Source organism: Mustela nivalis (genome assembly GCF_964662115.1).
Source record: "Mustela nivalis genome assembly, chromosome: 4".
NCBI lineage: Eukaryota > Metazoa > Chordata > Mammalia > Carnivora > Mustelidae > Mustela > Mustela nivalis.
The window spans coordinates 36,413,953-36,439,181 of NC_139023.1; the positions used below are offsets into that span (position 1 = coordinate 36,413,953).

General features: G+C 42.8%; 1 long non-coding RNA gene across 3 annotated transcripts; it reads right to left on the reverse strand.

Moving 5' to 3' along the window:
• Window positions 1–508: 508 nt before the first annotated feature.
• On the reverse strand, window positions 509–25,229 carry LOC309863275. 3 transcript variants are annotated; one of them, XR_014310959.1, is made up of 3 exons: window positions 25,153–25,229; window positions 7,551–7,653; window positions 509–601 (listed from the first exon to the last, which is right to left on the reverse strand). It is a non-coding gene; the product is annotated as an uncharacterized lncRNA (long non-coding RNA). The 3 variants fall into 3 exon arrangements; XR_014310960.1 differs by lacking the exon at window positions 509–601 and adding an exon at window positions 6,771–6,974; XR_014310961.1 differs by lacking the exons at window positions 509–601; window positions 25,153–25,229 and adding exons at window positions 6,771–6,974; window positions 24,006–24,236.

Sequence of the window (25,229 nt, forward strand, 5' to 3'; positions counted from 1 at the left end):
CATGACCTGAGCCGAAGGCAGAGGCTTAACCCACTGAGTCACCCAGGCGCCCCTACATGTATCTTTTGGATAGATCCCAAACACTTAATATTGATTAAAAAAAAAAAACAAGTTACAAAAGGATTCATGCAGTATGACAGTTACATGAAGGGTAAAAAAAAAAAAAAAAAGGAGGGGGCAAAATTAAGTAATACATAGGTGATCAAACTATAAAGACAGTCCAGGAAATTATTAACACATAATTTGAGACAGTGGCTCCCTTGGGACCAGAAGAGATGAGGCTGAGTCGAGAGAAGCAGAGAAAAGCAGATGGGAGCTTCCGAGTTACTGGAATTTTTCTATTTCCTAAATTCTTGTGCTGAGCACACAGGAGTTCCTTTCCTTCTCACACTTTAAATTGTCTATCTATAAACAATATACATATGAATGTATGCTTTACTAGAAATATAATTTTTTAAAAAGCATCGCTCCTGTTGATTTGCAGTTATGCAGTGCTTTATTCCACGGATTTGTTTATGCATTAGGGATGGAGCCGGCAGATCTTGGTTTTGTAGGAAAAGGTGCCCTCTTCTGGTGATATGTCCAATGTTGTGAGCGATGTCTGAAAAAAACTTGCAGACTTTTTAAAATACCAGAAACTCGTAAAATGACATGACTAAGAGGTACTCTTTCAGTTGTTTTATGCCTAATTCTTAGTCAGGCTGAAGTCATTTATTTTTAGAAGTCTCTAGGGAAGCATTTTTTTTCTATTTTCGTTTAATAATACGACTTGGTTTAGTTTTTAAAATCCTCCTTTCCTTTATATCTTAATTTCTACTTCTTTATCAGTCTATGAAGTCCCTTACACCCCTTTCTTGGAAGACTTAAGGTACAAGTCTGGAAGTGTTTAGCTTGAGATGCCTCCCCGTGGTCTGTAATCACTCCAACAGGTGGGAAAGATGGAGTTTCTTGTCACCGGCAACAGCTTATTTATTCCTGCAAGTATTTCAGAATTTGATTCAAAGAGGAAGAATCTATTCAGATCTAAAATCTTGTGGGGACTTCCATGGCTTGCCCAAATATCTAGCATAGGTCTCCCTTTACTATATAACACCACACTATGGTTTCTGAAAAGGATCTGAACAAAAATTACTGTTTGGTCACTAATTACCAAAAATACACTTGAAGTTGTAGCTTTAGTGAATTGGAACTAATAAATCCATTTTTTTTGACCCAGCCACTACAATTTAGTTATATTTGTTCCTTTGTTAACTCACCAAATAAAGTTATTTATGACTACTGTCATCTTAACCTTAAATCATAGTATTTTTTCTCCCAGATCATCTTAGACCACTTGTGTATGAGAAAGAATCTTTGTAAAGAATTCCTTTTTTGAACATTATATGTTAGTTTGAAAAAAATGCGACATATTTCTTAATTTCTTATTTTTCCTTTCTTTCATGGCTATCATAAACTGAATTTCTATGAAGGGTTTTATTGGCTATAAACTTGTTTTCCAGCAAAACATATTAACTGAGTAAAAAAGTGGTTGTGCTGCTTTTGAAAATGTGTACTATATTTATTATGTATGGAAGAAAGAAAAACAGACAAGAGGAATTAGAATCCTATAGATTAAGAGATTATCTTTGTTTTTTTAAAAAAATATTTTATTTATTTACTTGACCGACAGAGACCACAAGTAGGCAGAGGCAGAAGCAGGCTCCCTGCAGGGGAGGGGCTGATGCGGGGCTTGATCCCAGGACCCTGACATCTTGACCTGAGTCAAAGGCAGAGGCTTTAACACTGAGCCACCCAGGTGCCCCTTTGTAGATTAGCTTGTCTATTGCCCCCTCTCTAGGACAACTGCCTTCATCTGAGTAAATGGGAATTCTAAAGTGTTCATTTGATTGGTCCCAAATCACACAGTTTTAGTAATTCAGTTAACCTTTTAACCAGTTTCAAATGGACTTAAGTAGCAGATTGGTCTTTATCTTAATGGACTGTGTTACTTAGTGGGCAATTGGTCTGCCCAGTCTTCTACCATGGGGTAGCTGGGAGGCAGTGTTGTATAGTGGAAAGAGCTTCCAAGTCTGAGAGACAGAGCAGGGAGCAGGCTCTCACCACTGGGTGGCAGATGGTGGGGAAAATTGCTACGGGTTAAAAAGGGAATAATAACATATACCCTAGAGGGTTGTCACAGGGCTTTAAAGAGACATGTAGTGCTTGAAACACTGTAGATCTTCAATTAATAGAAGTTGCCCTCATTACTAGGTATATATTTTTATCAGCGGTGTACTTATTAGCCATGTATTTATGTATTAGCTGTTTGCTTTTTATTAGTGGTATTTTTAATGCTTATGTGTGTTTTTCATCTGAAATCCATCTCTGTAATTACTAGTTATGTGCTTTAATTCTCTGTATTTTACCACAGCCTGTAGCAGAGTGATACATTATATTTAATTCTTTGTTGCCTTAGTTTCCTTATTTGTACTAGGAAGGAGAAATTGAACCAAATAGTTTAAAAATCCCTCTTAACTCCTAACTTTCCATGTGCTTACCAGTTGCTATTTTGAAGCCTCAAATCCCTGCTTTTCAGAGGGTTTTCAGGTCAGAATGGTCTACATCAGCTTCCCACAATAATTCACTCCTCTAAATGCGTAATGAAAAATTTTGGTTGGAAGGGCCCTGGCTGGCTCAGTTGGTAGAGCATGGGACTTTTGATCTGGGAGTGAGTTCAAGCCCCACGATGGGTGTGGAACCCATTAAAAAATAATTAGATTGAAAATCATTGTCAGGAGTTTAAAAAAATGATGATGGGTTACATCACTGTTTCATAAATGCTATCAGGCAAGCAGAAGAGTAGGGAGAAAAATTCACTTGGATCCGTACTTCATATTATTTACTGAAGTCAACTTCAAGGGGACCTAGAAGTTTAATATTTAATACCAATCTATTAAAGACACACACAAAAAAAGTCCTTGGAAAAAATGGAATGCCAGATTTAATCCAGCTGCAGAGGAAAGATAAATCTCTGATGTTTCACAAGTATTGGCTAAGGTCAGAGATGCAATATGGGAAGTCAGACTAACATTTGCGGGCACACTAACTGTACTGAAATGAATATTGAAAGAAACTAACATGATAGAGGAAACGAACATCGGATAACAGCTTTACTGTTCAAATACAGCAGGTACATCAATGGAAAAAGCAACAGATGGGGTCCATCTAGGAGGCACTGAAGGTGACCCCGAGCAAGAGTGCATCATCTCATGGAAAGTGTCCACGAGCTGATGGAAAGAAGGCATACAAGTAAGGTCGCAAAAATTGATGAAAATAATAATGTTCAACCAAGCCTGAGCTACATGGTCACCATGAGGAAACAAAATGTGCTTTCTCACTACAGAAGAGATACATCTTAAGATTTAGTTTACATCTTAGAGATTAAGTTTCCAATATGTAGCAGGCTCTTTAAAAACTACCCATACCCACATACTCTGGTTTCTCTTAAGATCACATAAATCTACTCGTACCCTCTAACCCCTTATTTCTATTTTGGAAATATACCCTAAGGAAATAAACATAGAGGGAAAAACAGTGATAAAAGCACAAATATTGGGGCGCATGGGTGGCTCAGTGGGTTAAGCCTCTGCCTTTGGCTTGGGTCATGGTCTCAGGGTCCTGGGATTGAGCCCCACATCCGGTGAGCAACCAGGGAGCCCGCTTTCCCCCCTCTCTCTGCCTGCCTCTCTGCCTACTTGTGATCTCTGTCTGTCAAATAAATAAATAAAATCTTTTAAAAAGGGGCACAAATATAGCTTCTCCATTTAGAGTACAAAGTAAATAGAAAGGGAAAGAGAGTTTATTTTCCCACAAAGAAAAAAATATGGAACCTGTGTATGCATGTGTATGCATATGTATGTATGTACATATATGTATGTATGTGTGTACTTAGTATACATAATATTATACATCCATTGATGTGTTCTCTAGGCAGCAAAAGTTAATGTGGTCTGTGTGAAGTGTAAGTACTTGGAATCGTTTGTATGAAAATAATCTTGTGAAAAGGAGAAGCACCAGATCGTAATTATATACTGAGTGCCGCTGAACCCATTCATGTGATGGTTATTCAGCTGAGTTTAGGTCTCATGGTCTCTGTTTCCTCCATGAATCAGATGACTGAGTTGTTTGTTGAAAGCACTTGGGAATGTGGAGGGCAGGAGATGAGGGAGGCGGAAACCAGAGAAGGCTGTCTAAGAACTGAAGTGGCTGCTTTGGGGCATGGGATAAAGAACAAGTATTCTTGGAAGGACTGATGGCTGAAGTTACGGATCATGACTTTGTTGCAGTCTGAAGTGTGATTTTTTTTTTTTCCCCTGGAAGTGATCCCAAGTCAGAACGTGGGAGCAAAAAATGGGGACAGAGTCAATAAATAGAAGTTAAGAGTTTACAGAGAGGTGAAAAGAATGACAATGGAATGGGTGAGTTGAAGTGTCGGTCAATACATTGGTCATTTCATCGAAAGTAGTGGAAGTGAAACATTGACTTAAGTAACTAATGAACAGCTCATAGATGAAAGGGAAGGTTAGAGACTCAGGCTTAAAAAACAGGTGTGAACCAAGGGAGATCAGACAGCTTACACAGGAAGGAATGACCAAGGCTTCCTGCTGGAATGGCTACCACTGTTGGCAAGGTGGCCCACTGCACCTGGGTGCCTCCTTCCCTCTATATCTGGATCCACCTTGCCCAGATTCTGCAGCCATGAATACATACTCAACTAGCCATTTGTCTTCTGTAGTCAAGAGTTGACCTCAGGTGGGAGCATCCAACTGGTTAACCCTTGGTCATGTGTCCAATCTCTGCTTCTAGGAGGAAGGGAGAAGGGTCTGGTCCCTTCAGCTTCCACTCTGGAAAAGAGTCTCTACCAGATTCTCACCATGGGAATCCCCTCTCCCATGAAGAAGGGGGTTTAGATCCTGAATAGGAAAAACAAAACAAAACAAAACACTCCCCTGTTATTCACTGTTGTGAAAGAGTGGTTGAGTATTGGACCTTTGGTTCTGGGATGAGAGGAAAAGATGGTAGTTGAAAAAATTTGGGAGAAAAGGGAGATAATGGGACTGGAGATTTTGAAGATGTTTGAATGTCAGGAATGAGAGTGCTGGGCAGATAGGAGGCTGTCAGTAGGACATTGGGGTTAAAAGTAAAAGGACGAGCTCGCAGGATTTCTAGGCATGGATACTATGCAGTTATACATCAAAGCCAACTGAAGAAAATGTGGAATGGGGAACTGGGGCAGGACTGGGACAGAGGTGATGCAAGTGTGACAGGCCTGTCCCAGCTCATAGCAGAGAGGGCAGCTCTTAACACATAAGTCAATGAATGGCGAATAGGTTTTTTCCTTCTGCGGAGTTTTCTAATATTTCTGATTTATTTAAAAAAAAAAAAAGAAAATTGTGGTTACTATCTGCCCTGATAATGACTTAATCTTATTTTCTACCTGACTTACAAGGACCTAAATCCCAGCCTTACTAGATTTTTGCTTCATTAACTAGGTGTTCTCATTGCTTCATGTGTATAGATACAAGCTAAACATTTTCAGTACATCTCTGGTTTAAAGGGTCTGTTGCACTGGGTTAGATATTATTGTGGACCCCTTGCCTGTCTGCTCTTAGAGTTATTCTCTGCCTTCTCCCTATCTGCTCTTTACTTCCCGGACCTACATTTCTCAGGGTCCCTCATCTACTGGCTTCTTGATAAGGTCAGCTAAAGGCCTAAAGGCAGATTTAAGGCCAGGAAGTGGAGAGAAGCCAGAGTACTTCTCTCTGTGGGTCTGTACATGCCTCCCTTCAGTCTTCCTTCTCCCTGGCCCCTTCTCTTCCTCTCTTCCTCTCTCTCTCCCTCCTGGCACCATGTTTCTCTCTCTGGTGAAGTCTTTTGACTTCACCTCCTGTCCATTAGTCCCCTCTCTCCTTCTGGGCACCTCCCACCGGAAGGCCCCAGCTTGGGGACTCTGATGATACCATTTTGTTCTACTGACCCTCTTGTCCTGGGGGTGGTAGAGACTTCCCACATCTCCAATATCTGGGTGGTCTCACTGTCTCTATTTGGCTTCTCAAGTCCTTTTTATACATTTTTTAAAAATTTTAAATTAAAATTTAAATTAAATTAAATTTTAAGTTTTTATAAATTTTCATAAATTTACCATTTGAAATTCTCCTTGCTTGAAAGCCCTAAAGTGTTTTCTGTTCTGACAGGATCCTGACTGATCTAATATTCATAGAGAAAGCAAAATATTGTGAAATTTACTTGATCTTCAGTTGAAGTCTAAAGCCATCAGACTCAGACAGAGCTTCCTGTCCCCTGAGAACACTTCTGTTCAAATGGGGAGTAATATCCCGAAGCCAGAGAACCTAACCATCCATCAAATCCTCTCTCTTTCCATTTCCCAACCATACGATGGACTGCTAGCAAATGGAATATGGATGGGATTTATATCTACTTTTCCGGGCCTGGCCAGAAAAATCTTCCTGCTCTTTCTCTCCCCCTTTCTGCTGACTGGACTTTAACATTTGGGGCAGCTCTAGGAGTCGATTTTGAAGCCATCAGAGCCTCCCCCAGTCTGGCCCCTTGGCTGTGGGGCAGACCCTTTTCACACAGAGCTCTGCCGATTGGATTTAAGATGAGTGAGAGGTCAACTCTTCTGGACAGCGCCTGAGATCTGGGAGTTTGTTATAGCCTTTAATGCTACATGAACTAATGTTTAACCTAAGAGAATTTTCTATTTGGGAGGATAGTGGTTAAGAATGGAGGTAGATGGGGACTCCTGGGTGGCTCAGTTGGTTAAGCATCTGCCTTCTGCCTTCTGCTTGGGTTGCGATCCCGGGTTCCTGAGATCGAGCCCCAGGGCAGGTTCCCGGCTCGTTGGGGAGGCTGCTCCTTGCTGCCCCTCTGCTGCTCCCCCTGCTTGTGCTTTCTCTCACTTTCTCTCTTGCTCTCTGTCAAATGAATGAATAAAACCTTAAAAAAAAAAATGGAGATAGATGGTCTTGGAATCCTGCTTGGCCACTTACAGGCTGTCTGACTTGGAGTGAGTCACTAGTGCTTAGTTTCATCTGCTGTGAAATGGGCCTAATAACAATCCTGTCCCAATGTGGTAAGGAATCACTATGGGTAATGTCTATACATGCCATTCCAAGTGTAATTACCGTATTATCCTGCATTATATGAATTAGTAGAGTAATTAGTGAGAAGAACTGTTAGCCTTTTTTGTTATTAGCCAACTAGAAAATGGAATCGATTTTAAAAGTAATTTCCCTTGCCCTAGGTGTGTAACTCTTAGGTCAATTTACATAATCTTCGGACACACGGATGTGATTAAATACCCTCTTTAGCTAAATGGAATTTCATTATGTAATCAGTCACATGACCAATGAACTTTTTCCTGGTGTTGTCATTACATTTTTCCACTGCAGTGGCTGGAAAATAATGTGGCTGATACTGTCTTCCTAGAAGACATCAATGGGTCATTGAAAGGGTATATAGGAAGAGGATTTTATAAACCACAGCCTCACCTGATCTCCTGGTCTGGACTGATGACTCCTTCCTTTGAACCCTCACCACACACTGGACGCTCTGTGACATTTTCTTGTTGTTCAGCTTGCCTGCTCTATCCGCCTATAGGAAAAAGATGAAAGAGAGTTTAGGCAGGATGTTTCCAAGTCAAGGAGAGCCCCAGGGGGTAATGAGACACTCCCACTCTGCCTCAGGGGGAAGCCACTGTGAGCCCTGGGCCTGCCAGAGCCAATGGGATGGGTCGGTCACTGGAATCTGCCGCCATCTGGGGCTCGGGGAGAAGGCAGTCCCTCTCTAGCTGCGGCTGGAAGGGAGTGCAGCCCCTGTCAAGCCACGGCATGGCCCATGGAGCCAGGGCCAATAAAAAAGCAAAACAAAACTTTACTCTTGTCTCCCCCACCCTTTTCCTACTGTACCTCCCGTTGCCTAAGCCTATCTGAGCCAGGGAGCAAAGGAGCCTAGTCGTAAAAAGGTCCATAAAAGTCAGCCCGCAGGGGCGCTGGGCAGGGTAGAGTGTGGATCTCCAGGTGCAAAGGAGAAGATTCAGTCCCTGGCCCTGTAAGACTGTGAGCTTCTTATGAGAAATCTTATTGCCTTTACACCCTTAGTGCTCAGCAAAGGACACTTTAACAGATGTTAGTTGAACACAGAAATATGGAGAACAAAGATGCTTGTATTTATTTATTTATTTATTTATTTATTTATTGAGAGAGAAGGAGAGAGAGAGAGAGGGCATGCAAGGGGCAGGGGAGGGGCAGAGGGAGAGGGAGAGAGAGAAGCCCAAGCAAGCTCCACACCCAGCGTGGAACCCCACATGTGGCTTGATCTTACAACCCTGAGGTTGTGACCCCAGCTGAAATCAAGAATCAGATGCTCAGATGCTCAGACGCCACAAAGACGCTTGCATTTAAATGTGGGGAAAAACACATCAGGCTTTCATATTCTTAATTTGCCCTGGGGACAATGAAACTCCCTCCTGGAAATGAAGGGTCGAGCTAAAAGGGCCCGTCAGTTCTTCACGAGCGCATGGCACCCCTGTCCTTAAGAGCCATCATTCCTCATGTGCTGGCACTTGGTGTCCTCCCTTGAGGTCACTCCTTGCCTGTGGTCACCACGTCCTCTGACATAGGTCAGCCTTGCGAGGCTGTGGTACTGATTCTGAAGCCCTTCATCAGGTCAAGGGCTTTGGCCAATGCCCAAGTGGCCGGAACTCCTTATCCTACATTTCCTTGACCTTTTATCCTCGCTAGCTCTTTCGCTGTAGTAAAATCGGCATTTTAAAAAATATTTTATTTTATTTATTTATTTGAGAGAGAGGGAGAGTAGGAGCAGGGGGCATTAGGAGGGGGCAGAGGGAGAGGGAGAAGCAGGCTCCCCGCTCATTGGGAGCCTGATGGGGGGGTTCCCAGGGGCCGTAGCAGGGATGTACTCTAGACTCTGTCGTACTTCTTTCCTTAGTGGGGTACTGTTTCATATGATGTCTTGGTTTGTTTTTTCCACTTTGGTTTCCGAAAAATAGTTTAAACACATAATAATAGGATACGCATTTCCTGGCAAAAGAAAAACTTTTTAAGGAAGTTATAAACCCTCAGACCTTATGAATAGTAGACATAGTTTTATTATGGAACTTAGAGGAAAGAAGTATTTTAAATCGAGCTGTTTTGGAGCAAACCCTTTGTCTGAGGACCAAGGATTCATCTAAAAGGAAATTAGACAATAGGTATATGGAAAATATGTTCCTGTCGCTTTTCCTATTGGTGAAGTTGTTCTGTTTGCTTTGAATGAAGACTGTTTAAAGAAACATTAGAAACAGAAATTTGGTCAGAAGGGAATCACCTATTACCTCCAGGTATGTGCAGGCTTAAAATTCAGATAAATAGATTTTTTTAAAGCATTACTTTTTAACGAGCATCACTAATCATTAAGCTCATTTGCATTTTCTACTTCGAGCATTTCATTGAAGGTCACGGACCAAGTTTCTTTTTGGTCATGACTTAGTCACATGAACTTTGGCCAAGTTTACCTATGACTTTTTTTTTAAGATTTTATTAGTTTATTTGAGAGAGAGAGAAAAGCTTGCACGAGTGACGGAAGGGGCAGAGGAAGAGGGAGAAGCAGACTTAGGGCTCCATGCCAGGACCCCAAGATCATGACCTGAGCTGCAGTTGGATGCTCAACTCACTGGGCTACTCAGGTGCTCCTACCTATGGCTTTTATTGTAGGAAAAAAGGTCTCAGGGAGACAAGATGCTTTTATTTTTTGCCTCTTTATGGCCAAATTAGGAGTCTGAGGATATAAAATAGGGTATCCTTGTTGTGGTAAGCATACACATCTGTGATCTATATTTTATTCATGAATTCACCATTTATTGGATTGTTTTTTAATCAGGCTCTAGAATAGTCTGGTATTTCAGGGATTTAATAAAAGGTGAGACATGGTCCATCCCTCCAAAAAGCTTTTGCAGTTGGAGAGAAACCAAATGTCGAATAACTCTACAGACATAAATATGGCAGCCTTCGCAAGGAACATTTAAGTGCGATCTGAGTGGAAGAGAGAATATACATTTAGAATTCTGAAGGAAGAGAGCTGATTGACGATAATTCAGGGAAGCTTCTAGAAAGGAGAAGGAGATGAGATTGGTAGAATTTGAAATAACAAGGTTCAGGGGAGGAAGTGATGGGAGGGAAGATTCCTGGAGAATTGTTACAGACCCCCACCCCCCCACACCAACTTGATTTCTCCGGCAAGCATGGAATTGGTAACTACTTAGCCCCATGGAAACAACTTCACCTGTGGTAGCACAATGGTGGACCCTCTGTTGCAGACCAAGCAATTATATGCACCAGTTGGCTTGTCTGTAGACTTCCCTAGGTGAAATGCTCAGGGCGTGATGAAGGGGAAAAAGCCAGATAAATGATTCCACTTTAGCAAGGATGTTAAGGGATAGTTTTGCTTTAACACTAAAAAGCAGAAACATGATACACAAGAAGGTAGGGCAAGAAAATCAATATTGGCAAGCGATTCCAAATATCCGGGTATTGCCACTGGATTATAAAAATGTATTTATTACATTAGGAGACAATAGGTATAACCAGAGGCACTGACAACATATAATAAAAGAAATAAATTAAAAATACATCAATACATCTAGGAATTAAACTCTTTTTTCTCTTTTAAGTTTTACTAGTCCTTGCATTTGACTGAGGTTTCTCAACATCAGTGTTATTGAGATTTGGGACAAGATAATTCCCTGATGTTCAGGGCTGTCCTGTGCTGTTCTAGCTGCCTAGCAACATCTCTGTTCTTACCTATTGGATGTCAATAGCATTCCTCCCCACCCCCCAGTGTGACAACCCAAAATGTCTGCATACCTTGACAAATGACATCTAGAGGGCAAAAATCACTCCTCCTGAGAACCACTAATTTAGATAAAAATTTTTTTGAAGCGTACATAGGTTTAACAAAGGATTAAACATGTGGTTGGTAGAGTATGGGGTTATCACAGTGAGAAAAGAAAAAAACAAAGACAGTTAAAAACATTTATTCAAGGAATTATGCTCTCATTTATTCCTAGAAGTCTTGACTCTTTCTGGTACAAAACACACAATATTATTTCCGAAAAAAGCCACCGGCAGTCTTGAGCTCTCCAAACCAAGGTTTGGATGTTCTTGGCAGCTGACCTCTGCTGGCTGAGTGCAGAAAACTTCTTGGCCTAGTCTGGGACAGACACTCACGCTTTTTTTTTTTTTTTTTTTTTAAAGATTTTATTTATCCACTTGACAGAGAGAGATCACAAGTAGACAGAGAGGCAGGCAGAGAGAGAGGGGGGAAGCAGGCTCCCTGCTGAGCAGAGAGCCGGATGCGGGGCTTGATCCCAGGACCCCGGGATCACGACCTGAGCCGAAAGCAGAGGCTTTAACCCAGTGAGCCACCCAGGTGCCCCCAGACACTCACGCTTTTATCTGACGAGGATTTCATGACTTACCAACCTCAGGGCAGGGGCTAAGGTGAAGCTGGTTGGGGCAGATGGCCTCTCCCCAGCGTTTACACCTTTCTCTCCAAGCGGATGAGCAAGGAGTGCCTGGCTGACTCAGCAGAGCGTATGACGCTTGATCTTGGGGTCATGAGCTCCAGCCCCATATGGGTCATAGAGATTACTTAAGAAAATAATAAATAGGGGTCCCTGGGTGGCTCAGTGGGTTAAGCCTCTGCCTTCACTCAGGTCATGATCTCAGGGTCCTGGGATCAAGCCCCACGTCAGGCTCTCTGTTCAGCAGGGAGCCTGCTTCCCCCTTCTCTCTATGCCTGTCTCTCTGCCTATCTATGATCTCTGTCTGTCAAATAAATAAATAAAATAATAAATAGATAAAATAAAGCGACTGTGCAAGATATGGGGAACACGCCAGCTGACTAAGCTCCATGGAAATGACCTTCCCTGTGTAGAGAGAACAAACCAAATTGTTCAGCTTTTGATGGGCGGTGCTCTCCAGACAGACGGGCTCAACACGGGGTTTGATTCTCGCTACTAGGCAGAATTACCTCATCGATACTGGCAGTGTTCTCTTCTCGATCTCTAGGGATATAAGCATTGGTAGACCTTTAGGAAATGCATTATATTTTATGTATGAAAGTGGAGGATATTTTAATCTGAATATTTGGCATCAGAGTTCCGTTTAGGGAGAGCTGATGTTGTTGGAAAAACAAACATTTGATGGATACATGGAAGGAAGGAAGAGGTGTTTGTTGCATTTTAAGTGAAAAGCGTGATCATGTTTACCAATGCTTTTTGTGAAGCAAAGGGATGATTCTGCTTTGCCTTTTGGAGGAGAGAGTGAAATAAAAGGGACAGGGGAAGGGAGAAATAGGAGGAGGGATAAGCAAGCTGGGAAAAGGTTGTACAATTTTCACCCTCCCTAGTTCCCCAAAGTAACAATCTCCTCTCTTGTGAGGGATCTATGAGCCTGCAGGTAGTACGAAACCAGACTCCTGGTGGCTTAAATAAATGGGAGTTCATTTAAAATCAGAGATACGTAATTCTTGGCGTGGATTCAGTTGCTCGGTGATAACAGCGGGGATCCACACGCTTTCTCTATTTCCACGTTATCATCCTTATCCTGTTGGCTTTTTGCTCCTGCTTACCAGGTGTGGTCTCAGTGAGCTGCTGTGGGCTCACACATTGAGTTGGTATTTAAGGCAGAAAGAAGGAAAAAGAGGGGAAAAGCTACTAATGATGGCCATGTTCTTCTTCTTAAGATTTTATTTATTTATCTGACAGAGATCACAAGTAGGCAGAGAGCCAGGGGAAAGCAGGCTCCCCACCGGGCAGAAAGCCCGATGTGGGGCTCGATCCCAGGACCCATGAGATCATGACGCACACTGAAGGCAGAGGCTCCAACCCACTGAGCCACCCAGGCGCCCCTGGCCACGTTCTTATTTTAAAAAAGTGAAATCTTTCGTGGAAACTCTTACTACTTACACGTGGCCTCCCTGAGCTCAAGGGGCGAAAGGAAATAATGAGCCTTTATATCCTCTTTAACAGAGGCAGGCAAAGGGGAAGGCGTGGTGCTGGGCCAGCCGAGCTCCACCATTTGCCTCCTCTGCTGAGCTCGTGAAGGTCCGCTGTGTGGAAGAAGGCGATGAGTTTCACCCTGGGAACTGATCCGGTGTGAACAAAAGCAGTCATGAGAGAATCAGAGGTCACAAAGCAAAGAAGATCAGGTGAATGCAGCCTTCCAGAAGAAGCGGAAATCTCGGTGAGAGCCCGCAGGTTGTGGATTTGAGGGGCGGGGCAATCGCAACAATTCGATCTCATGACTGATGTCTGAGTTGTATTAGCCCCTAGTGAATCACCAGTTCCTACTAATTATTCTACTCTCCGGTCTTCACATTTGCCGCTTTCACACAGTCTCTTCCTTAAGGTCAAATCTAATGTCTTGCATGCCATTCTGGAACTTTCCATCACTTGCCTTGTTTCTCCGCCTTCACTTTTTCTCTTTCTAGTTCATGTTTTTGTAGCTTGTTGTTTATCTAGCTATTGCTCAATACCTATAAAAACTAAAATATTGCTTTCAGGGAGAAATAGGATAATAAATAAATGGCAAGAAGATGGGCTCTCTTACATGGTGGTGAGAAATTGGTAACGGAAACATTCATCCTAAAGCTGGGGTGGAGATGTCCCCTCGTTTACTGCTGAGAGCTCCATCTTCAAACACAGAGGTCCTTCCCCCTCAGCTCTCTAGCCCCCTGTCAGAGAGGCACAGAGCTCCTTTAGGTTCCCAGGTACCAAGAAAGCCCATACCAATAATTTCTGGTGCCAATTATCTGCAAAGCTCAAATAGATAGGTCACACCTCTCCATAACAAGCAACAGAAATATAATTATCATAAAGCAAGCCTTGAACAATATCTATAAATAGGAAATGTGTTATAGAATATTTATCTTGGGAAAATGCTTAAAATATCTTGCTAAATGGGAGAAGTGGGCTCCAAATCAGGATGCGTACACTGAGTTTTCTCAAATACAGAGCAAGAGACATGAAAGCTTTGCATTATACGTTCATCTTGGGCACGAAGTTTAGAATTTAATCTCCAGGAAGGTGTGTCTCCATGATCATGTTTAATCTACATAATAGCCAATCTATTAATATGTATCAAGGTTACAGTTGCTTAATATTAAAATATAACAGAGTAGAAACTTCCAGTAAGCAGGCCAACTTTAGAATTCTCCATGTACCCCCCCCCAACCAGGTTATTTTAAGATACTGCTTTTCTTTCTTTAGTCTAGCTGAGCCATTCTCTGACTTCAGTATGGCTAAGAAGCATTTTCCAGGCTTGGAAACATAAAACCGAGTACATTCTTAATTTATGAGTGATTTGAGGGCAGCTCGGGGATAATTTGCAAGTTTCCCCCCTTTTAAAGCTGACTTTAGAGGTAAAGCTTGAATCACTTGCTAGTCAGCATATCGACATTAAAAAAGAAAATTTAAATGGATATCCTGTATATGAGAAAGTTGGCAGCATGATTTTTGATAATGGGGTTATTAAAAAAGCTCTTACTCTGTTTCATCTGTATTTTCTAACTTTTCCAAGATGAAGCTGTAGTACTTTCCTAATCAAAAAAATGTTATTTTAAAATAATCAAATGATCAAAGTTCACCAACAGTCCCCCCCCCCCCCTTGGCTTTTTTGGCAGCCTGAAGTTAAAGCCTATCACAAAAGCTGCCAGGATGATTCTAGAAGCTAACCCCACCCTCACCCAGAGCCAAGCCCCACAGATCTATCTCTTACTTCAAGACAGGTACAGGCAAATGCCTTCCCATGGGGTTATTTCCAACAGGGTGACAGACCCAGAGATAAATCAATCCAGCCATAGGTAGTGACAAACAAGTCAACTCTCTAACAGAGTGGCCTGCAATGCTAGACAACACCCTGACCCTCTTTGTTCCGTGGCTTGGAGATGATTAGCTTTGTGATTTCTTTGTGTGTGCTCCTCGTTTTTGCTAACCACGCAGTATTGCTGTGGTCACAGAGGTAAGAATTCTGAATTTTCCCATGCTTAATTGATTGTTGAGAGCATACTTGGTGCAAAAGAATTTGGTTTAGATTTATCATGCTGAGCATTTAAGTCAAATTAGTAGCATGGCCCTTTACAAAGTATGTGCAGACTCAACCAGTTTAGCTACTCTGTGCTGTTCAGCTTTATGCAAACATGTTTTGTGTTTCTCCGATTTTTTTTTTTTTCTCCCCAGGACCTCGAGGGTGGAGAGCCAGAATGTTCTTTCTCTGTGCTTGCAAAATCTTGGCCCATATGCTCAAAAGCGGCAGGCAATATTGAAAAGGAATAAAGAAATACTCACAAAGCATCCTCCCAAAAAGACCTTTGTGGCGCTCAATTTTATTGGAGGTAGAGAGCTCTACGTGTCTAGTAGGAAACAATGAAGCTCAGTGGACCACCCAGCGGCACTCTCTTCCCAGGAAATTGCTGTGGTTTCCAGCCCAGGCCTTTTCAGCTTTTTACCTGTGGCTCAGATTAGACAGCTTTGAAGCAGCCATAAAATGACCTACAAAGGCAGTTTGCAGATGCCACTGAGAGAGGGGACACGGTAGGAAGCAGGTCACTTATTTTTATATCCTTCTTGGCCTTTGTCGCCCCTTTCATGCTCATTCTCCTCCTGAGCCATCATAAAATTGTGGGGAGGAGCAAAAGCTCATCACCTTAAGATCTAGATGCGAAGTGGCAGAGGGATTGAAGTTACTGTTTTTCTCTTTCAAAGGAAAATAAAAGCAAACGGGTAATTTGGGTATGTGAGGGATGGTGGACACATCAAAGAGCCCTGTAAAGCTGTTGCGTTTATAGGAGCGTCGGTGGAAATACCTGGGCGTTCGTGCAGGTTTTTGTTTTGATTTGTTTTAGTTCAGCCCGACAAATAATCTTCCCTCCGTACGTGATCTCACCACGTTTGCATCGTGCTAAATCCTTCTTGGAGCAGGAGCTGGCTTCTCCATTGGCAGGACCGAGGGAAGGCCACGAGGGACAAAGAAGTTCTTGGGGACCCAGGAGATGGTGTAGGTAGAACATTTTGGGGGTCACACATGGTCCTGACGAACCACCACACATTCTGCCCTGGCTTGAAATAAACCTTTTCGCATACCTGAATCCCCTAACCAGCTTGCTGAAAGGCTTTCATTCATCATGAAGCTTCCATGGGAGGTACTTCGAGAAAAGGGTTAGAACGGAGGGTCTTTGGGGTCAGCTCTCTCTTCTCTGGCAGCAGTGATTGCTTAGAAAATTCTGAAATCACTGTATTCATTTGGGCTCATGGCTCTTCATATATATTTAAATGTAAGACACAGTTTCTTTCAAATGGAGGTCAGTCACAATTTTCTTCATAAGCATTGTATTTCACTATGGTTCCACCTTTAGGCCTTTGAGAAGAGTGGGTGATTTTAAGTTGTTCTTAGGAGACTGGTATTTCCTGTCTTGTCAGAGCCCGTTATCACTTCTCACCTGAATTGCAAACAAGATGGCGACCAGGATGGTTGGAACCCTTTCATATGGGTCACTGAATGTCCACTGTAGGCTGAGGCACTTCTGTAGGATGTGATGGCCGGCAGCAATGAACCACAGTTCAACCAGCCAATCAACACATGTTTAGCACTGGGCCAAGCATGGTTCTCAGCATCATGGGAGTAGACAGGGGTGCTGGTATGGTGTGTATTCTTGGGGGAAAGGGGGAGGGGTTAATATTTAATAAGTGCTCACCATATAGTTGGCACTCTGCTAGCCATTGAGAAATACAAAAACAGATAGAAGGCATGGTTGTTGTCCCAGGGAGCATACAAATTGCAGAGTAAAGGGCGCACGCACACACATACACACACACACATGCACACCATATGTCATATATCCTTTTTGCAGCAAACAAAACGTAATGATACTGACAATATTATGATCCCTGTCATATAGCTGTGGAGGTGAGGAAGATAAGCCATAGATTTCAACCCAGGCAGTTTCACCACTGACCCTGTGCAATTAATCCTATAGACGGCATCACACATTCTGCATATGCACAGAAGTAGTTACGAAACAAAATTGGAGTCAAGTAGCCTTCACTTTCGGAATTCTTGCTATCCAACATCAGAAACTGATTAGGGGAGTGTGTGTGTGTGTATGTGTGTTTGTGTGTGTTTATCTCCCTCTACCCAGAGTTGCGACGTAAGCGCTCACCACTCAATATCAGAAACCGTGTTTGGAGAGGAAGTGATCCTTGTATATTGAGGCATATACCAAAAGCAACAGGAGGTGGTCGTTGAAATAACACCTCAAGGGTAAATAGAAGTTAGCCCGAAGATGAAGGAGAAAGGCCCAAACGGTGGAGGTGCACAGGTGAGGCTTAAGCACTTGTATTCAGAACAAGAAGGCTGGAAAGACTGGACACAGAGAGGAGCCAGAGAGGAAGCTAGCCAGGGAGACAGTGGCGAGGTTGTTCAAAGCACTGACTGGATTTCGTGGTGTAGACAATGGTATGTCACTGGTAATTTTATTTTATTTTATTTATTTATTTTTAAAAATATTTTATTTATTTATTTGACAGACAGAGATCACAAGTAGGCAGAGAGGCAGGAAGGGATGGGGGAAAAATAGGCTCCCTGCTGAGCAGAGAGCCTGATGCGGGGCTCGATCCCAGGATCCTGGGATCATGACCCGAGCCAAAGGCAGAGGCTTTAACCCACTGAGCCACCCAGGTGCCCCAATCACCGGTAATTTTAACCATGCAAGTGACATTATCAGATTTGTGAATGCAAAAGATGCTGCAGTTTCAGTCTTTCCAAAGATTTGCTGTTAAGTGGCTTCTGCATGCTTGGGAATCCTTTTGTGGAAGGAACAGTATCACTAGTGGCATACCGCGGAAGTCTGGTTGTGGAATTTTTTTTTTTTTTTTTTTTGCTAGGTAGCAATGTTGCTCTTAAAACCATTAGAGAAAGCTACAGGGGACAGTGGGTCCCCACGGGGACACAGGCCCAAATAGAGATAATATATATGCAGTGACCTGTACAGTATAAAATTCCTTGTTCGTTTATCCCTCTGCATGAAATAGCTAAATTGGAAAGCTACGTTTTGTTTGTAAATGGTAAAGGCATTATCTACATTTATATTGGGCTCTGAGTTCTTAAAAAAACATGGCAGTTTACTTCTTTGAGGCCAATGGGAGAGCTTGCTGCTTTGAATCCCTCTGACTTTGGTTTCTGATCTCAACTTATTTTTCCATGGCTTCACCTGGTTAAGTCAGGCCCCCTAAGGACCTCTCCCATTTGAATAGCTCAAAATCAACTGATTAGGGACCTTAAGCACAGCTGTAAAGTCCCTTTTCCTATGCCACAGAAAATGACCTAATCACAAGAGTGGTAGCTTATGGAGTGGCAGTCTTGGAGATGATCTTAAAATTTTGTCCATCATAGGTATCCTCAAAAAAGGAAGCTAACCTCTCAGAAGCTGTACTTGGACGCCTCTGTTTACCTCTGCTGAATGTTTTCCTCCTCCCAGACACCACTACTCATGGACGCAAGCTTGTTGACCCTAGTCTGATAGAGCTTGCATTTCCAGGGTTGCTCTCCCTTGAAAGTAGGTGTATGTGGGAACACTTTGAAAACGAGTTGCTATTTATTTAGGCTATAGTGGTAGTGACTGTCACGGAAGCCAAGGAAGCCACGGACTGCTTCCTTTCCCTTTGGATGCAGAACCAGGCTACACTATCCAGGCTCCACCTTGGATGTGGTCTGGTAACTACCCTCCTGTACAATCCTCCACTCTCTTGGTGTCTTGCCATCTAGGAAGTTAGGAATCAGAGGACTCTCCTGCCCCGGGGGATGGCCAAGACACAAGGATGAAGGGGCCTGGGTCCTGAGTGATTGCCTGGAAGACAGTCCCATAGTAGGGCTGCCTGGCCAGGAACACCACATTTTCACGAGTGAAAGCAAACTCTTTGTGCCAAGCATGACTGTCGCAACAGTTAATGTCCTCTGATGGATTTCATCCTGCCTGTGGCCCCAGAGCTTCTCCACATGATACTTAGAGGAGTATCATTAATCTGGTGGTGTTACTTTTGTTACTTGCCTTTATTATTTTATTATTTTATCTTATTTTTAAAAGATTTTATTAATTTAGGGGCGCCTGGGTGGCTCAGTGGGTTAAAGCCTCTGCCTTCGGTTCAGGTCATGATCCCAGGGTCCTGGGATCGAGCCCTGCTTCCTCCCCTCTCTCTCTGCCTGCCTCTCTGCCTGCTTGTGATCTCTGTCTGTCAAATAAATAAATAAAATCTTTAAAAAGAAAAAAAGGCTCAGTGGGTTAAAGATTTTATTAATTTTATTTCAGAGAGAGTGACAGAGAGCACCAGCATAAGTAGGGGAGAGGGGCAGAGGGAGAAGCAGACTCCCCGCTGAGCAGAACACCTGATAATGGGGCTCGATCCCAGAACACTGGGATCATGACCTGAGCCAAAGGCAGATGCTTAACTGCCTGAGCCACCCAGGCTCCCCACGACCTCTTTGTGTTTTTTAAACATAAAAATATAATCCATATCCTATGACTACCAGAACACACAAGAGAATATTTATTATATTGGGGGAATGAAATAGTATTCAACTTTTTTTTTTCTTTTTTGATGATATAAGCTATTGAAGTTTTAGGACAATGTCTGTGTAGATCTACTTGTAAAAGGAAAATACATTTTTTTCTTGCTAGCTGAAGTATTCTCTTGACATTAGTAAGTTAGAAATCCAACTGGTTTTCCCTTTATTAATCTGATTGATTTATATAATCATTGCCCCAGATTAAAGCCCGAGTATATTGAGAGGCTACCTAATGAAAACCAAGAGATCAAGTTTTTGCTGCTTGTCAAGTTGGTCCCTACACTGTAAATTTACCTTCTTAAATTTCTTTCTAGGGAACAATGATGTCATTGCTCAGAATTTAGCTGTTTCTGGGAACCCACTGTGTGATTTTAATGACCCTAGTATAGGACATTTTGTTTTGTGCATTGAACTAAAAGAATCAATACTAATTCCAATTTATTTAATAAAACAGCTTGATATTTAATATTCAAACATTTTGAAAACTTAAGGTAACCTTTCATGGGCTTTTTTGATTCATTTCACTCAAGGTAGGACTATCTGTGGTCTGAGTTAGCTTATTCCCTCAGGAATAAATTGTTAGAAAAAAGATAAGGTAAGAAAAAGCAAAAAAAATGATATAGTGAATAGAACAACAACACTGGAATTATAATTTAGGTAATGAAAAGAAGGATGACCCAAGGCAAGAATAATGAACAGGAGCGAAACCAAATAAGACATCCGCGAGCTGGAAAAAAAAAAAAAATCAATACAGACACATTTTGTAACTTACAGGCTTAAGAAAAAAAGGGAGAATAAGATAAAAACTTAACTTTAGGCTAATGGAGTCAAGAAATATTAACTGAAGAATGTGAGTAAGAAGAGAAAGAGATGCCAAGTATGCTAAATGTTTAAGAAAAAGAAGGAAATCCTGTAACTTGGGACAACATGGAGACACCTGAAAGGCATTGTGCTGAGAGAACTAGTCCAGACCCAGAGAGACAAATACCTCAAGGTGTCGCTGACATGTGGAATCCCAAGAAAGAAAGAAAGAAAGAAAGAAAGAAAGAAAGAAAGAAAGAAAGAAAGAAAGGTAGGTTAAAATAATCTCAGAAACAGAATAGAAAGGGAAACTAGGGAAAAGTCGGTCAAAGGGTTCAAACTTTCAGTTGTCAAATGAATAAGGCACAAGGATTGAAGGTAAAATACGGGACGATAGTTGGTAAGACTGTAGTGTATAACTGAAATTTGCGGAGAAGTTCAATGTTTTCACCCAAAAAAAAAAAAAAAAAAAAAAGGTGGAGTGATGTGTTAATCACCTTGAGGGAGGGAGTCCTTCCACATCCCGTTGTGGTTTTAACATCTTATAGTTTTATTTAATGATGCCTCCGTAAAGCGGGGTGGGGAGAAAGAAAGCTGAAAAGAAGCTTTAAAATCTCACAGTGCTGGCTTCACATTCCAATTCTACTTTTATCTAGGCTGTGGCCTCGGACTAATTAATTATTTACCACTTGGAGTTCAAGTGTGCCCGACTGTCCTATGAAAATTATAATACCTCCCAAGACGCCAGCAAAGCTGGATTTCTCAAGCATTTCCAGTTTCCGGTGCTGTAGCCAAGTCAGCCTCTCTCCCGCCCAGCCACTCCTCTCCTCCCGTGGCCAGTAAGGGGCGGCTGGGCAGGGGCGGCTCAGCCACTCTCTAGTTCCAGGCTGTCCGCAGGTAGGTGTGGTCCCGTGACTAAGTTTTGGCCTGTGGAATGTGCGTGGACACCACGTGGGCCACTCTGGGATCTATGGGCTAAGACGCTGGATGTGTCACTTCTATGGGTCTGCCCGGCCTTGACCATGTGGATGAGACTGAGTCCCCAAGACCCTGAATGACCGGAGCAGAGCATCTAACAAGCTCAAACACCCTCCTCACACTAGTGGCTCCATGGGCAAGCAACAAATTTCCATCCTCTCTCAGCTCCTACTGCTCTCCTTTGTGACAAGATCCTAGTCCTGTCCTAGCAAATACCACCCCATTTAGACAAACACGTCTTTCCTTCCCCCTCATGCATTTATTCCCCTGTTGACTCCGGTGGAAAAATCACTGCAGATTCTGGATATTTCCACCCACCAAGAAAATGGAGTCAGATGACTTTATTGAAAGTTCTAGAAAAACTGGATATTTTTACCAGATATAAAAGGACCTTATTTAATTTTTCCCCTACAAGCTCCCCACTCCAAAAAAATATATGATACCTCCCTTACTGTGTTAAAATATAGTCTAGGGGTGCCTGGGTGGCTCAGTGGGTTAAAACCTCTGCCTTTGGCTCAGGTCATGATCTCAGGGTCCTGGAATTGAGTCTGCTTCCTCCTCTCTCTCTGCCTGCCTCTCTGCCTACTTGTGACCTCTGTCTGCCAAATAAATAAATAAAATCTATCTATCTATCTATCTATCTATCTATATATATAGTCTATTAGTAGAAAGTTGAGGTACAGGAAAGCCAGTAGATCAGGAGTTGATGGTCATTGAAAAGATAATTTGTTACTGTTCTCAAGAGGAGAGGGACTGGGGCCACACAGGGAAGCGCTGGGGTCTCAATCAGGAGGCAGAAGGAGAGGGGAAACATGAGCAAGAGTCTTTATCCTTGTTACTGTAGGAATGAATGGGTGAAGAGAAGCAAACTGTCTTAATTATTGGGTAGTTTGAGTAATTTCAGCGGGCTGTGTATAAGTAAGAGCTGTCCATTGTTGTCTGGTACCTGACATTGTGAGCACTAGGGTGGATGGATAGTGGTTTGGAGGGTGAGATGGTTGGGATGTGGATTCTGTATCAGTTGGTTTGTATTTGAAGAGCACACCAGCGGGTGAGTTGTTTATTTTCTCTAGCAACTGACAAACCCTGGGAAGAGCAGTCACTCTAGGTCAGAGAGCCCCAGATACCAAAGCATCAGGATACAGAAAATCAAAGATGTGCTTAATACACTCACCCCTTCCCACAGCTTTGAAAATCTCTTTGACTGGAAAATAGTAGGGCTTCAATAAATGGTAAATATCATTTTTTTAAAAGATTTTATTTATTTATTTGTCAGACAGAGATTACAAGTAGGCAGAGAGGCAGGCAGAGAGAGAGAGAGAGACAGGAGGAAGCAGGCTTCCTGCCAAGCAGAGTGCCTGATGGGGGGCTCGATCCCAGGACCCTGGGATCATGACCTGAGCTGAAGGCAGAGGCTTTAACCCACTGAGCCACTCAGGCACCCCTAAATATCATTTTTATTGCACACCAATTGTGCTTTAGCATGCAAACATATGAAAGATCATTCCTATCCTCAAACATTTAATAATCAAGTTGCATAGATAATATATAAATGCAAAAGGTAACATAAGGCAGTGTAAGTACCCACGGAGTAATATAAGCAATGAGGAGAAGGGAGGTAGTGCAGACCCCAGAGGACTCTGGGGTAGGATGGTTTAAGTAGGGTGGGGAAGAGCTCAGATGGGCCTCTTGAAGGCAGAGTGGGATTCCAATAAGGAGAGTTAAGGTGGAAGAACATTGCCCCAGAATGTAGGGTTCAAGAGACCGTGTCCAGCTTACTCATCACTGTTGCCACCAGCATCCAGCACAGTGCCTGGTACAAGACGGACAGTCTGTAAATCCTGGTTGGATGAAAATAAGTTCTGGGTCTTGGAAGAAGGACTTGAATGAAACTGATCTGAATAATGAAGCAATGTGTTTGGAAAGATAGGTTGGGACCCTGTATTATCTCCAAGAAACAGACCCCACGTGCAATGAAATGTGCAAGCATTCTAGGAAGGGAAGCACCCAACACAAAATGAAGAGGGATCCAGGCAAGGCTAGGTGAGCTAGCAGACCCTGAGTAAAGGAGAGAGACAAAAGGAAAGTTGGGGTAGAAGCATCTTAGATTGCTGCATAGTTTTTCAAAGACCGTCAAGGAGCCCTTGAGTGAAAGTTCCTGTCAGATATTTGGGAAATTGCCCAAGATCAGATATCAAAGTCAGGACTAGAACTCAGATCTCCTTTGTTCTCAGCTCAGTGAGCTTTCTTTTTTTTTTTTGATGAATAAATAAAACTTGTAGGAGGTCAAATGGCTTTCCCAGAATTGAAGGAGAATTTGGGGTTCAACCTGTTCTGAGTTCAGTGATAGAGCATAAAGCTTCCTGGAAAATTACGTAAAAAAGATAACCTGTTTGCCATATGCTTGCTGGGAATAGGTCCAGGTTGGCACCTAGAAAACCACTTGATGAATGCCAATGCCAAATTCCTGCTTTGAATTTGCAACTACCCTTCAGCAAGGAGAAACCGTGTCACATAATAGAAAAAGTACTGGACAAGGTCACTTACCAGATGAGCAACTTTCCTGGGCTCCTTTACTCGTGGATGAGATGTATGCACGAGTCCACCCAACCCAATGCCTGAGGGGGGGTTCTAAGAATACAGATAGATGTGAATGTTGTGGCTTCAGTCATGGAGGGCAAGGAAAATGGTTGCTCTTGGCGAGGTGGGGGTGGTGTCAGGATGACTTCTTCAGATTGTGCTGAAGGTGTGGTGAGAACATCACATTTGTTAAATACCTTTCCTGTGTCTGACTCTGTGGTGGGCTCTGGGAATAAAATGATGAGTAAGACACGGTACCTGGGACCTTGAGGAGCCCCTAGTCTACTGAGAAGACCCAGCGGGAGGTAATGTTGGATGAGGGATAGGAGAGGAAGAGGGCTACATGGGGTGTCCTGTGGAATGCTGGGTGCACCACATAATCTCACAGTTGGTTTCTTCAAATGAAATACTGCTCAGGGGTGTTGCGAATGTGAGAAATAACAGTGAGAAGCTGACCAGACCAGCATCTGGAACAAAAGTGTTCTTCTCAACATGGCTTGCTGTTGTAACTAGTAGGACGGGGTAAGAGATTATTGAGTCCAAGTGTTTCTAGGTTGTCCCTTGCCCATCCCCCGTGTCTGCTCTAGACAGAGACTGCCTTCTCGGGCTGCTCACTCGTGGGCTTCTATGGGTGTGAGACACTCTTGGGGGTGAGGCTAAAGATGAGGATATAGAATTGAAAATAGGTGAAGAGGAATTAGGGGTACAAACTTCCAGTTATAAAGTCAGTCACAGGGATGATGACACAGCATTGGAAACATAGTCCACAATACTGTAATAACGCTGTAGGGTGACGGGGCTGATTGTCCTGATCGTGGTGAGCACTGAGTAATGCTGAGAATTGTCACATCACCACGTGGTACCCTGGAAATTAATACAGCATTGCGCGTCTACTATACTTCAATGAAAAAACAACAACTAGGTGATAGGCAATGACAGGCATAGAGGAGAGGCCAAGTAAACCCAACAGGGCACTGAGTGAGAGAGGAGGGGTGGTGAAAGAAAAAAAAATGGCTCCCGGAGCCAGGAGAGGACCGGGTCAGGAGGGTGGATGGGAATGGGGCTGTGGGGTAAGGGAATTGGGGGGGATTGGAGGACGGGGAAATATATGTACCTGGAGACTTTGAACGAGACCCTTATCCCTTCATTTTTGAGAGATAAAGAATAAAGATTTCCTTTTTGCATGTCTTT